This window comes from Colobus angolensis, unplaced genomic scaffold (assembly GCF_000951035.1).
Source record: "Colobus angolensis palliatus isolate OR3802 unplaced genomic scaffold, Cang.pa_1.0 Scaffold7, whole genome shotgun sequence".
NCBI lineage: Eukaryota > Metazoa > Chordata > Mammalia > Primates > Cercopithecidae > Colobus > Colobus angolensis.
Genome location: NW_012120709.1, coordinates 16,320,021 through 16,333,907, shown reverse-complemented (window position 1 = coordinate 16,333,907; position 13,887 = coordinate 16,320,021).

Sequence of the window (13,887 nt, the reverse complement as noted above, 5' to 3'; positions counted from 1 at the left end):
GGGAGATTGAAATGGAACACTTAACCAGTGGCATATGAAAGGATAATTTTTTATCTCATTGAGTTTATAGTACATTTGTAAATAGAAAACATTACATTAGCTACATAAAAGAAATTATGAAAGCAGTTGTCATGAATATACAATGGGAAAACTCATTATTTTTCAAGCTCTTCAGTAAGGGAGTTTTAAAGTCAGTAAATTACTATGGGGTATTAAGAGACAGCTTGTCTAAGAGATAGTAGTCTATTGTTTGTTGTCAAATCTAATTTCTTTGTGAAAGATCTCCCCACCTCCTATCTGTGCACTTTACTCTTGCTTAAGGACCTCTGCTGGCTTCCTCTTCATTTCTGAACAAAGCTCTGACTCCAGTATGGTGTAGAAAACCCTTCACACTGAGCTCTGGTAGATAACTCTAAGTGCCAGCATCGTGCCACTCTAGAGGCTCCACAGAGGAATTCCATTTCCTGAACCTGCTAGACTGGTTTCAGCACTTGGCTCTTACTCATTTTCACTCTGCCTACCTGGAATGCTCTCATTCATCCCAGCAAGCTCCTTTCCATTCTGAAACCTGCAGGTTGTGGTGGTAAGGGAATGAACCCTTTCTGAAGTCTTGTCCATCCTCAGATGGACTTATAATTCTCTATAAACCAATGGGATTTCTCATCTTTACTGCTACGCTGTTATAGTCTTGATGAACATCTTTATGGTTCAAATTACTGATTAAAATGAATTGTATCTTGGCCATCTTTACACTCTCACCAATGATGCAGTTTAATACAGTGGCACTGGAGCCAGGCTCCCTCTACATTTTTTAAAGGCTGCTCTACTTACTAGTGGATATATTTGGGCAATTATCTAATCTTCATAGAAAGTGTTTGGAATAAGGCCTGGTTCATGTACTCAATATATTTTAGCTATTATATATAAGTCTCAAGACTAACAGGTTCTTGATGTTTACTAATCATAACAACAAACACTTACTAAGCACTTGGTATGTGGTTGTGTTAAGTACCTTCTTACCTTTTATTTTTTGGGTACATAGTAGGTGAATATGTTAAGTACCTTTCATGTAATGCCTCATTAATTCACATGGTCAGAGCCAAGACTAGAGTGAGGCTAGCAAGGTATCTAAGGGCACAACATTTAAGGAACTGCTCAATGTCAGGGTTGAGCAAGTGACCTCTGCTGAGCCTACGCTGCATGGTCTTGAGAATGACAACCTCTGTAACTTATCCAACAGCTTTATTGAGATATAGTTTATATACTATACAATCCATTTATTTCAAATGTATAATTCAGTGGCTTTTAGTATATTCACATGGTGGTGTGACCATCACAATCAATTTTGGAATATTTTCATCACCCTCCCAAGACCCTGTACTCATACACAGTCTGTCCTGTCTTACCTTCAATCTCCTGAGCTCTAGGCAACCACAAATCTACTCTTTGTTTCTATAGATTTGCCTCTTCTAGACATTTTATATAAATATGCCTTATGTGGTTCTTTGTGACTGGCTTCTTTCACTTAGCATATTGTTTCCAAGGTTCACCTATGTTGTGGCATCTCTCAGTACTTCCTATTTTTAATTGCTGAATGGTATTCCATTGAAGGGATATACCACATTTTACTTATCTATTCATCAGTTGATGAACACTTGTTATAGCTTCAGTTAGTGCTAACATTTAGGCTTACGGTATATTGGAGTTAATTGTCTTTTATTGTGGTAAGAACATAACACTATGTACTTGGGTTTTTTCCACTTGTTGACTACTATGAACAATGTTACTATGAACATCTGAGTGGATATGTTTTCATTTCTCTTGAGTATATACTTAGGAGTGAAATTATTGGGTCAAGTGGTAACTCTATGTTTGACATTTTGAGTAACTGTCAGATTATTTTCCTAAGTGGTTGCACCATTTTACACTGCCACCATCTGGGATCCAAATTCTTCACACCCTCATCAACACTTTTCCTTTCCATCATTTGGATTATAGCCACCCTAGTGGGTATAAAAGTGTTGTTTTACTGTGGTTTTGACTTGCATTTATATTTTCATGTGATTATTTGTCATTTGTATGTCTTCTTTGGAGAAATGTCTATTTAGATATTATGCCTATTTTAAAATTGGGTTATTTATGTTTTCATTATTGTGTTTCTTTTGTATGTTCTAGACAAAAGTATCTTATCAGATATATGATTTGCAAATATTTTCCCCCATTCTGAAGGTGTATTTTAATATTTTTTTTTTTCAAATAATGCCCTTTGGAGCAGAAAAGTCTTTGATTTTGATGAAGCCCAGTTTATCTTTTTCTCCTTTTTTCAATTGTGCTTTTGGTGTTGTATCTAAGAAAGTCTTGCGTAACCCCAGGTTATGAAGTTTTACTCTTTTTTTTTTTTTTTTTTTTTGGTTTGGATTTTCCTTTGTCACCCAGGCTGGAGTGTTGTGGCATGATCTCAGCTCACTGCAATCTCTGCCTCCCGGGTTCAAGTGATTCTCCTACCTCAGCCTCCCGAGTAGCTGAGACTACAGGCACCTGCCACCATGCCCAGTGAATTTTTTGTCTTTTTAATAGAGACGGAGTTTCACCATGTTGGGCAGGCTGGTCTCGAGCCCCTGACCTCGTGACCTGCACACCTCAGCCTCCCAAAGTGCTGGGATTACAGGCATGAGCCACCGTGCCCAGCCCAAAGATTTACTCTTATGTATTCTTTTAAGAGTGTTATAGCTTTAGTTAGTGCTAACATTTAGGCTTATGATATATTGGAGTTAATTTTTTTTTTATTGTGGTAAGGACACTTAACAAGAGATCTACTCTCTTGACAACATTTTTAAGTGTATAATGCAGTATTGCTAACTATTGGCATAATGTTATACAACATATCTCTGGAATTCATTTATCTTGCATAACTGAAATCTTATGCCATTGAACAGCAACTCCTTATTTCTTCCTCCCCTCAGCACTTTCAACCACTATTATACTTCCTGCTTGTATGAGTTTGACTACCTTAGATACTTCCTAAAAGTACACAAGTGTACTATTTGTCCTTTTGTGGCTGGCTTACTTCACTTAGCATAATGTCCTTATGGCTCATCTATGTTGCTACATATGGCAGAATTTCCTTCTTTGTTAAGGTGAATAATATTTGATTCTGTGTTTATAGCACTTTAAAAATCTACTCCTCTGTTGATGGACATTTAGGTTGTTTCCACATTTTGACTTTTGTGAATAATGCTGCAATGTATTATGGGAGTACAGTATCTCTTATATATAGATCCTGTTTCAATTCTTTCAATTTTTTTTCAATTCTTTTGGATAAGTACTCAAAAGTTGGACTGCTGGATCACATGATAGTTCTACTTTTAATCTTTTGAGGAAACTTCATACTGTTTTCCATGGCAACTGCACCATTTTACACTATCAAAAATAGTTGACAGGGGTTCAGTTTCTCCACGTCTTCACTAACACTTATTACCTTTTGTTTCTTGTTTTTGATAAAAGTCATTTTAATAAGTGTGAGGTGTTAGCTATCTGATTCTGGTTTTCATTTGTATTTCCCTGATGATTAGGGATGTTGAACATCTTTTCATGTACTTGTTAGTCCTTTATATGTATTTGGAAAAGTGTTTATTTATGTCATTTGTCAATTTTTAAATCAGGTTTTAGTTTTTTTTTCTTTTCTATTGAGTTGTAGAAGTTCCTTATATATTTTGGATATTAACCCATTCTTAGATATGTGGTTTGCAAATATTTTCCCCCATTTTGTATGTTGTCCCTTCACTCTGTTGATTACTTCATTTTTTGTGCAGAAGCTTTTTAGTTTAATGTAGTCTCACTTGTTTACTTTGCTTTTGTTGACTGTGCTTTTGGTGTTATATGCTTGAAACCATTGCCAAGACAATGTCATGACAGTTTTCCCTTGTGTTTTTTTTTATTTCTAGAACTTTTACAGTTTGGGGTCTTAAACATAAGTCTTAAATCCATTTTGAGTTTACTTTTGTGTATGGTCTAAAATAAAGGTCCGATTTCATTATTGAGCATGTAAATATCCAGTTTTCTCAAACACCATTTGTTGAAGAGATAATTCTTACCCTATCATATATTCTTGACACTCATGCTGAATATCAATTGACTCTATATGTGTGGTTTATTGCTGAGTTCTCTATTCTGTTCCATTGTTCTGTGTTGATGCCAGTACTAGTACAAATAGAGGTGTAATATATTTTGATATGATACTCCAACTTTGATATTATACTTTGATATGATACTCCATCTTTGTTCCTTTTTTCTCAAGATTGTTCTGGTTCCTTTGTGGTTTTATATGAATTTTAGGATTTTTTTTCTATTTCTGTAAAAAAGTCAGTTGATTTCAAAAGAAGACATAGAAATGTTCAACAGGTATAAGAAAAAGAAGGCTCAGTGTCTAATAATCTGGGAAATGCAAATCAAAGCTACAATGAGATATTCTCAGCCCAGTTAAAATGACTGTTAACAAAAAGACAAAAAATAATGGGTGCTGGTAAGAATGTGGAGAAAGGTGAGTGCTTTTATACAGTTGTTGGGAATGTAAAGAAATGCAGCCACTATGGGAAACTGTATGGAGAGTCCTCAAAAATTTAAAAGAGAACTACCATATGATCCAGCAATCCTACTGCTGAGTGTATATCCAAAAGAAGGGAAATCAGTATGTCGAAGAGATATCTGCATTCTCATGTTTATTACAGCACTATTTACCATAGCCAAGATATGGAATCAACCTAAGTATTTATCAACAGATGAATGCATAATGAAAATGTGGTACACATACAGCAATGAAATATATTATTCAAGCATAAAAAATAATGAAGTCTTGTAATTTGCAGCAAATGAATGGAACTGGAGGTCATTATGTTACATGAAATAAGCCAGGTACAGAAAGATAAATATCATATACTCTCACTCATACATAGGAGCTAAAAAAATGGATCTCACATAGATAGAGAGTAGAATATTGAATACCAGTGGCTAGAAAGTGGGAAGGATGAAGAGAGTTTGACTAATGGGTCCAAAAATACAGTTAGGGTCAGGTACACTGGCTCATGCCTGTAATCCCAGTACTTTGGAAGGCCAAGGCGGGTAGATTGCTTGAGCTCAGGAGTTCGAGACAAGCATAGGCAACATGACAAAACCCTGTCTCTATAAAAAAAATACAAAAATTAACCAGAAACTGTGGCGCACATCTGTAGTCCCAGCTACTTGAGAGGGTGAGGTGGGAGGATGGCTTAAGTCTGGGACACAGAGGTTGCAGTGAGCTGAGATCACACCACTGCACTCTAGCCTGGGTGATAGAGCAAGACTTTTTCTTAAGAAACACACATACACACAAACAAATAAAAAAAATGAAACCAAAAATACGGTTAGATAGAAGGAGTAAATTATAATATTTGATAGTAAAATAGGGAGAGTTTAGTTAATAATTGATTGCATATTTCAAAATAGCTAAAAGAAAAATCAACAAAAATAAAAGAAAAACCAAAAAATAGCTAGAAAAGAAAAATTGAAAATAATAACGCAAAGAAAAGATAAATGTTTGAGGTGATGGACATTCCAATTGCCCTGATTTGGTCATTACATATTGTATACATGTATCAAAATATCACATACACCCCCAAAATATACACAATTATATATCAACTTAAAAAACTCATTTGGGATTTGTGTAGTGATTGCATTGACTCTGTAGATAACTTTGGGGTAGTATGAACATTTTAACAATTTTAAGTCCTGTAATTTAATTCATGGACATGGAATGTCTTTCCATTTATTTGTGTCTTCTTTAATTTCTTTCAACAGTGAATTGTAGTTTTCAGTGTATATCTTTCACCTCCTTGGTTAAATTTATGCCTAAATATTTTATTATTTCCATGCCATTGTACATGAAATTGTTTTCTTAAAAATTTTTTGGGTAGTTTGTTGTTAGTGTATAGAAGCATAACAGGATTTTATATGTTGATATGTTGACTTTGTATCCTGCAACTTTACCAAATTCTTTTATCAGTTATAAGGTTTTTTTTGTGTGTGGCATCATTAAAGTTTTCTACAAGGTAATATTGTCTGCAAACAGAGAAGATTTTCCTAATTTCTTTCTGATTTGGTTTAGATGTTTCTCCCCTCAAACCTCTCCTTGAAATGTAATCCCCAGTATTGGGAGGTGGGCCCTGGTGGGAGGTGTTTGGATTATCGGGGAGGATTCATTATGAATGGCTTAGCATCATCCTCTTGATGATGAGTACGTTCTAGCTCTGAGTTCACCCAAGATTTGGTTGTTTGAAAGGGTGTGGCACCCTTCCTCTCTCTCTCTTATTCCTGCTCTTACCACGTGATATGCCTAATCTGCCTTCACCTTCTACCATGAGTAAAAGCTCCCTGAGTTCTCACCAGAAGCCAAGAAGATGCTGGCATCATGCTTTCTGTACAGCCCGTAGAACCGTGAGCCAATTAAACCTCTTTTCCATATAAATGACCCAGTCTCATGTATGTGTTTATAGTACCACCAGAACAGGTTAACACACTTTGTAATTTAGATGCCCTTTAGTTCTTTTTCTTGTCTAATTCCTATGGCTAAGGCATCTAGTACCATGCTGAATGGAAGAGTAGACATCAGTGCTTTGTTCCTGATCTTAGAAGAAAAGCTTTTCAATTTTTTCTTACTGAGTATGATATTAGCTGTGGGCTTTTCACAGACGGCATTTATATGTTGAAGTAATTTCTTTCTATTCCAGACTTACTGTAATGCCTTTCAAGTGGCAGGTATGATAACAAACTCAGGAGGGTCACATGCAGGTTCTAGGTGTCACTGTGGGGGGTTTTCTGTACCAGCAGGCTCTCCGAGATTGGGGCTCAGTCACTGCCTCATTCACCAGTGCAGTGGCCTTCTTCAAAGTGTATGGGGCATGCTGAGTGCCCAGTGAAGGTCCAGAGTGGAGCTGTGCACTGGCTGTGGAAGCTGACTGTGCTTACCTTTCAGTTTTGTGTATTTATTGAAATGGTTTTCATCCATCTTAGCTAGTTATCTGAAGAAACCTATGGTGTCTTACCTTCAGTTTTTGAAAGAACAGCTACTCATATTTAAAGCTCAGAACCCAGATGCAAAAAATTCAGAATTAATTAAAAGAATCACTGAGCTATGGAGAAAACTTGCTGAATCAGAGAAAAAAAATATGAAGATGCTTACAGGGCAGACTGGCAGGCATTCAGAGAAGAGAAAAACAAAATTCAAGAACAGCTAACTCCAAGTCAGATAATATCTTTGGAAAAGAAATCATGCAAAAACTTTAATAAAAGAAAGCGTTAATAAAAAAGAGAGAGCTTAATGATGCTTGGAAAACCAGAAGACTTTGCTCAGCTTACAACATTTTTGTATCTGAAAGCTTCCAAGAAGCTAAGGATGGTTCCTCACAGGCAAAGCTGAAGACTGTAAATGAAAACTGGAAAAATCTGTCAGGTTCTCAAAACAAGTATACATTCAGCTTGCTAAAGATGATAAGATTCATTATGATAATGAAATTAAGCCTTGAAAAGAACAAATGGCTGAAGTTGGACGAAATGATTTTATACATCTTGAAATGAAGCAACCACCAAAATATGGCACTGAGGAGTGTTAAAATAGACGATTGAGTTGTGTTCATGATGGACAGGCACAAGAAACCAATTAGGTCTCAGTACCTGAAGCTACTATAAAATTAGAAAGGATAAAGTTGGTAAACATTTTATATTTAATTTATTTTTCTTTGGACTGTGGTCTTCTGTCAGTTTAATACATATTAGTAGCTAGATTTGGAAAACCCAAACAGATAAAAGTTTATGCAAAATTTATTTTGTGCTTAGGAACTACTGAGGATTAAGGTAATCCATGCAAATGCAGCAGTGAATCATTTTACCTTTGATAAAGGTAAATCAGATGTGAAATTTTCTTTATACTGGGTGACAACTATGGAAAGAGTATTGTTGTTTACTTGTATTATGGAGGCAGAAGTTTCCTTTTCACAGTTGTCACCAGTTGTGAAAGCCACAGTGTTCGGTGATTGTGCATTTTTAAAACAGCAGCCAGAACTCATCTAGGTAAATTTCAGTTCCTAGGTATTATTTATATTATATTCAGGGTTGATGGTTGTACATGTAAGTGATTGCTGGTTTCAGTTGCAGCTTTTTATAAAAGAGACTGAGAAATTTATAAATCTTTTTCTTGTTGCCTTTTTCCTAAAGACTAAGAAATTATGTACTAGATCTTTGCATATTGTTTTATGTTGCATAGCATAACGATTTTCATCTTTACTTTTACATTTCCTAATTGTATGTTTTAAGATCAAACATTTTGTTTCACAGCCTTTCCCTTTTTTAAGTAAAGCTTTGTATTTTTTTCTGAATTATTTTATCTCTCGTGAGTATATTTATCCAGAAAGAAAACTTGTGTTGTACAAATTTTAAAATGAGAAATCTAAAAATTAAAACTCTCCACAGTCTCTGGAATTTGAAACATTTTGCATAACATATAAAAGCTTGTATAAGATATAGCCAACTACGACCTGTGGGCCAAATCCAGCTTGCTGCTTGCTTTTTATCGTCTGTGAGCTAAAAATTGGGTTTAAATTTTAAATGGTTAAAAAAATACTTTTATGATGCATGAAAATTAACATATTTAGTGTCCATAAATAAAGTTTTATTGGAATACACACGCACAACAAATTTCTATTTCTAGTTTCGTGAGAATTGTATAATGAATGATTGTTAAATTTTATTGAATGCTTTTCTGCATGTATTGAGATGATGATTATTTTTTATCCTTCATTCTGTTAATGTGGCATGCCACATTGATTGTTTTTTGTGTGTTCAACCATTCTTGCATCCTAGAGATGAATCCCAGTTGATCGTGGTATATGATTCTTTTAAGGTGCTATTGAATTTTGTTTGCTAGTATTTTGTTGAGGATTTTTACATTTATGTTCATCAAACATATCGGCCCATAGTTTGTAGTGTCTTCAGCTTGGTATCAGGGTAATTCTGGAATGAGTTTGAATATGTTCCCTCACCTTCAATTTTTCTTAAAATTAAGAAAAGGATTGGTGTTAATTCTCTTTAAATGCTTAGTAGAATTCATCTGTGAAGTCATCTGGTCCTGGGCTTTTCTTTGTTGGGAGGCTTTTGATTACTAATTCAATCTCCTTACTATATAAGTCTGTTCAGATTTTCTGTCTCTTCATAATTCAGTTTTGTTAAGTTATATATTTTTAGAAATTTACCCATTTCTTCTAGATTCTTCATTTTTTTGGTGTGTAATTATTTATAGTATTCTCTTATGTTCTTTTTTATTGCCATGAAATCGGTTGTAATATCTTCTTTTCCATTTCCAATTTTACTTATTTGGGTCTTTTCTTGTTTTTTTCTTAATTGTGCTAAAGATTTGTCTATTTTGTTAATTTTGTCAAAAAAAAAAAACCTCTTAGTTTTGTTGATGTTTAAAACTGTTTTCTCTTCTCTATTTTACTTATTTCCGCCCTAATCTCCATTATTTTCTTCCTTCTGCTAACTTTGGGGCTAGTTTGTTATTCTTTTTCTAGTTCCATGAGTTTATATAAGATCTTTCTTCTTTTTAAATGTTAGCATTTATAACTATACACTTTCCTCTTAGAATTACTTTTGTTACTACATTTCATGACTTTTAAAATGTTGTGTTTTTGTTTGTCTCAAGATATTTGCTAATACCTGATTTCTTCTTTGACTCACTGGTTGTTTAAAGGTTAGTTGTTTAATTTACATATACTTGTGAAGTTTTCAGGTTTCCTTCTGCTGTTGATTTCTAGTTTCTTTCCATTGTGGTCAGAAAAGATACTTGTTATGATTTAAATCTTTTTATATTTGTTAATACTTGTTTTGGGGCCTAACAGTGATTTATATTCTGGAGGAAGATCCACATGCACTTGAGGAGAATGTCTATTCTGCTGCTATTGGGTGAAATGTTCTGTTTATGCCTTTTCAATCTATGGTATTGTTCAAGTCTGTTGTTTTCTTATTGATTTTCTGTCTCATATTTATTTGTTACTGAAAATGGGGTATTAAAGTCTTCTACTATTATTTTATGTTGTCTATTTCTGCCTTCAGTTATGTCAATGTTGGCTTTATATATTTAGGTGTTCTGGCGTTGGATGCATATAGATTTATGATTGTTACATTTTGCTGGAGGACTGATCATTTTAATATTAGAGGATGTTCTTCTTGGTCTTTTGTGATAGTTTTGTCTAATATAACTGCTCCTTTTCTGTTTTGGTCACCACTTAGATAGAGCACTGTTTTCCCAACCCTTCAGCTTCAGCCTGTGTGTGTCCTTAAATCCAAAGTGAGTCCCTCATAGTCAGCATATACTTGGATTTTTTAAAAATAAAAAACATTTTTTTGAGATGGAGTCTCGCTCTTGTTGCCCAGGCTAGAGTGCAATGGCATGATCTCGGCTCACTGCAACCTCCTCCTCCTGCGTTCAAGCAATTCTCCTACCACAGCCTCCTGAGTAGCTGGGATTATAGGTGCCCACCACCATACCCAGCTAATTTTTGTATTTTTAGTAGAGATGGTGTTTCACCTCATTGGCCAGGCTGGTCTCAGACTGCTGACCTCGGGTGATCTGCCCACCTCGGTCTCCCAAAGTGCTCGGATTATAGGCGTGAGCCACCGTGCCTGGCCTGGATCTTATTGTTTAATTCCTTCAGCCACTCTGTGTCTTTTGATTAGGGAGTTCAATCCATTTATATTTAAAGTAATTACTTATTGAAAAGGACTTAGTATTGCCATGTTGTGAATTATTTCCTGTCTGTCTGGTAACTCTTTCATACCTCTTTTTTCCTCTTGGTATATCTTCCTTCATACTTCATTGAATTTTTTTGTAGTGATATGCTTTCTTTTCTATTTTTCTTTGTGATTTTGTATAGATATTTTCTTTGTGGTTACCATGGGGCTTACATAAAGCATGTTATAGTTAAAGCAGTCTATTCTAAGCTGATAGTGACTTAACTTCAAATGCATATAACTCGACACTCTCTCTTCCTATAATTTAAGTTAGTAATGTTACTCATAAAATGGTATCTGTTTATATCTATTTATATTCTGTATCAACTAACATATATTTATGGTTATAATTATTTTTTAATATGTTGTCTTCGAACTTTTATGCCAGCATTAAGTGATTTATACACCACTGTTGCAGTAATACAGTATTCTGTGTCTGTCTACATGTTTACCTTTGCTAGTGTGCTTCAGACTTTCATATATGCTTCTGTGTTACTGTTTAGCACATTTTTTTTTTTCTTGAGACAAGGTCTCACTTTGTCACCCAGGCTGGAGTACAGTGGCATGATCACAACTCACTGCAGCCTCAACTTCTAATATGGTTTGGCTCTGTGTCTCCATCCAAATCTCATCTTGAATTGGACTCCCATAATTCCTACATGTTGTGGGAGGGACCCTGTGGGAAATAATTGAATCATGGGGGAGATTTTCCCCATACTATTCTCATGGTAGTGAATAAGTCTCATGAGATCTGATGGTTTTATCAGGGGTTTCAGCTTTTGCATTTTCTTCATTCTCTCTTTGCCTGCTGCCATCTATGTAAAATGGGACTTGCTCCTCCTTGCCTTCTGCCACATGGAACTGTAAGTCCAATTAAACCTCTTTTTTTATTTTGTAACTTGCCCAGTCTTGGTTATGTCTTTATCAGTAATGTGAAAATTGACTAATGCAGTAAATTGGTACCAGTAGAGTGGGGCACTGCTGAAAAGATACCCGAAAATATGGAAACAACTTTGGAACTGGATAACAGGCAGAGGTTGGAACAGTTTGGAGGGCTCAGGAGAAGACAGGAAAATGTGGGAAAGTTTGGAGCTCCCTAGAGCTCCAGTGTTGAATGGCTTTGACCAAAATGCTAATAATGATATGGACAATGAAATCCAGGCTGAAGTGGCCTCAGATGGAGATGAGGAAGTTGTTGGGAACTGGAGCAAAGGTAACTCTTGTTATGTTTTAACAGAGAGACTGGTGGCATTTTGGCCCTGCCCTAGAGATTAGTGGAACTTTAAACTTGAGAGAGATGACTTAGGGTATCTGGCAGAAGAAATTTCTAGAAGCAAATCATTCAAGAGGTAACTTGGGTGCTGTTAAAGGCATTCAGTTTTATAAGAAAAGCAGAGTGTGAAAGTTCAGAAAATTTGCAGCCTGATAATGTGATAGAAAAGAAAAACTCATTTTCTGAGGAGAAATTCAAGTTGGCTGTGGAAATTTGCATAAGAAATGACCCTAATGTTAATCCCCAAGACAATGGGGAAAATATCTCTAGGGCATGTCAGAGGTCTTCATGGCAGCCCCTCCCATCACAGGCCTGGAGGCCTAGGAGAAAATGGTTTCCTGGGCCATGTCCAGGATCCCTGTGCTGCATGCAGCCTAGGAACTTGGTGCCCCGCATCCCAGCTGTTCCAGCCAATGTAGACCTTGGGCTGTGGCTTCAGAGGGTGGAAGTCTCAAGCCTTGGCAGCTTCCACGTGGTGTTGAGCCTGCCAGTGCACAGAAGTCAAGAATTGGGGTTTTCAAACCTCTGCCTAGATTTCAGAGGATGTATTGAAATGCCTGGATGTCCAAGCAGAAGTTTGCTGAAGGGGTGGGGCTCTCATGGAGAACCTCTGCTAGGGCAGTGTGGAAGGGAAATGTGGGGTTGGTGCCCCACACAGAGTTCCTACTGGGGCACTGCCTACTGGAACTGTGAGAAAAGGGCCCTTGTCCTCCAGATCCCAGAATGGTAGATCCACTGACAGCTTGCACCATGTGCCTGGAAAAGCTGCAAACACTCAATCCTGGCCTGTGAAAGCAGCCAAGAGGTCAGCTGTACCCTGCAAAGCTACAGTGGTGGATCTGCCCAAGACAATGAGAACCCACCTGTTGTATCAGCATGACCTGGATGTGAGACATGGAATCAAAGGACATCATTTTGGAGCTTTAAGATTTGGCTGCCCTGCTGGATCAGTCAAGCATGGGGTCTGAAGCCCCTTTGTTTTGGCCATTTGGAATGGCTGTATTTACCCAATGTCTGTACCCCCATTGTATTTAGGAAATAACTAGCTTGCTTTTGATTTTACAGGCTCATAGGCAGAAGGCACTTGCCCTGTCTCAGATGAAGCTTTGGACGGTGGACTTTTGAGTTAATGCTGAAATGAGTTAGGACTTTGGGGGACTGTTGGGAAGGCATCATTGATTTTGAAATGTGAGGACATGAGATTTGGCAGGGGCCAGGGCAGAATGATACAGTTTGGCTCTGTGTCCCAACCCAAATCTCACCTTGAATTGGAGTCCCATAATTCCCACATGTTGTGGGAGGGACCTGGTGGGAGATAATTGAATCAAGGCAGCAGTTTCCCCCATGCTGTTTTCGTGGTATTAGTGAATAAGTCCCATGAGATCTGATGGTTTCATCAGGGGTTTCTTCTTTTGCATCTTCCTCATTTTCTCTTTGCCTGCTGCAATCCATGTAAGATGGGACTTACTCCTCCTTGCCTTCTGCCTTTCCCAGCCACATGAAACTGTAAGTCCAATTAAACTTACTCTTTCTTTTGTAAATTTCCCAGTCTCAGTTATGTCTTTATTAGTAGCATGAAAATGGACTAATGCAACTTCCCAGGTTCAGGCAATCTTCCCACCTCAGTATCCCGAGTAGCTCTGATTACAGGTATGTCCCACAATGCCTGGCTAATCTCCTCTCCTCTTGTTTCTTTTCCTGTCTTGAGACAGGGTCTTGCTCTGTTGACCAGGCTTCAGTGCAGTGGCATGATCTTGGCTCACTGCAACCTCTGCCTCCAGGGTTCAAGTAATTCT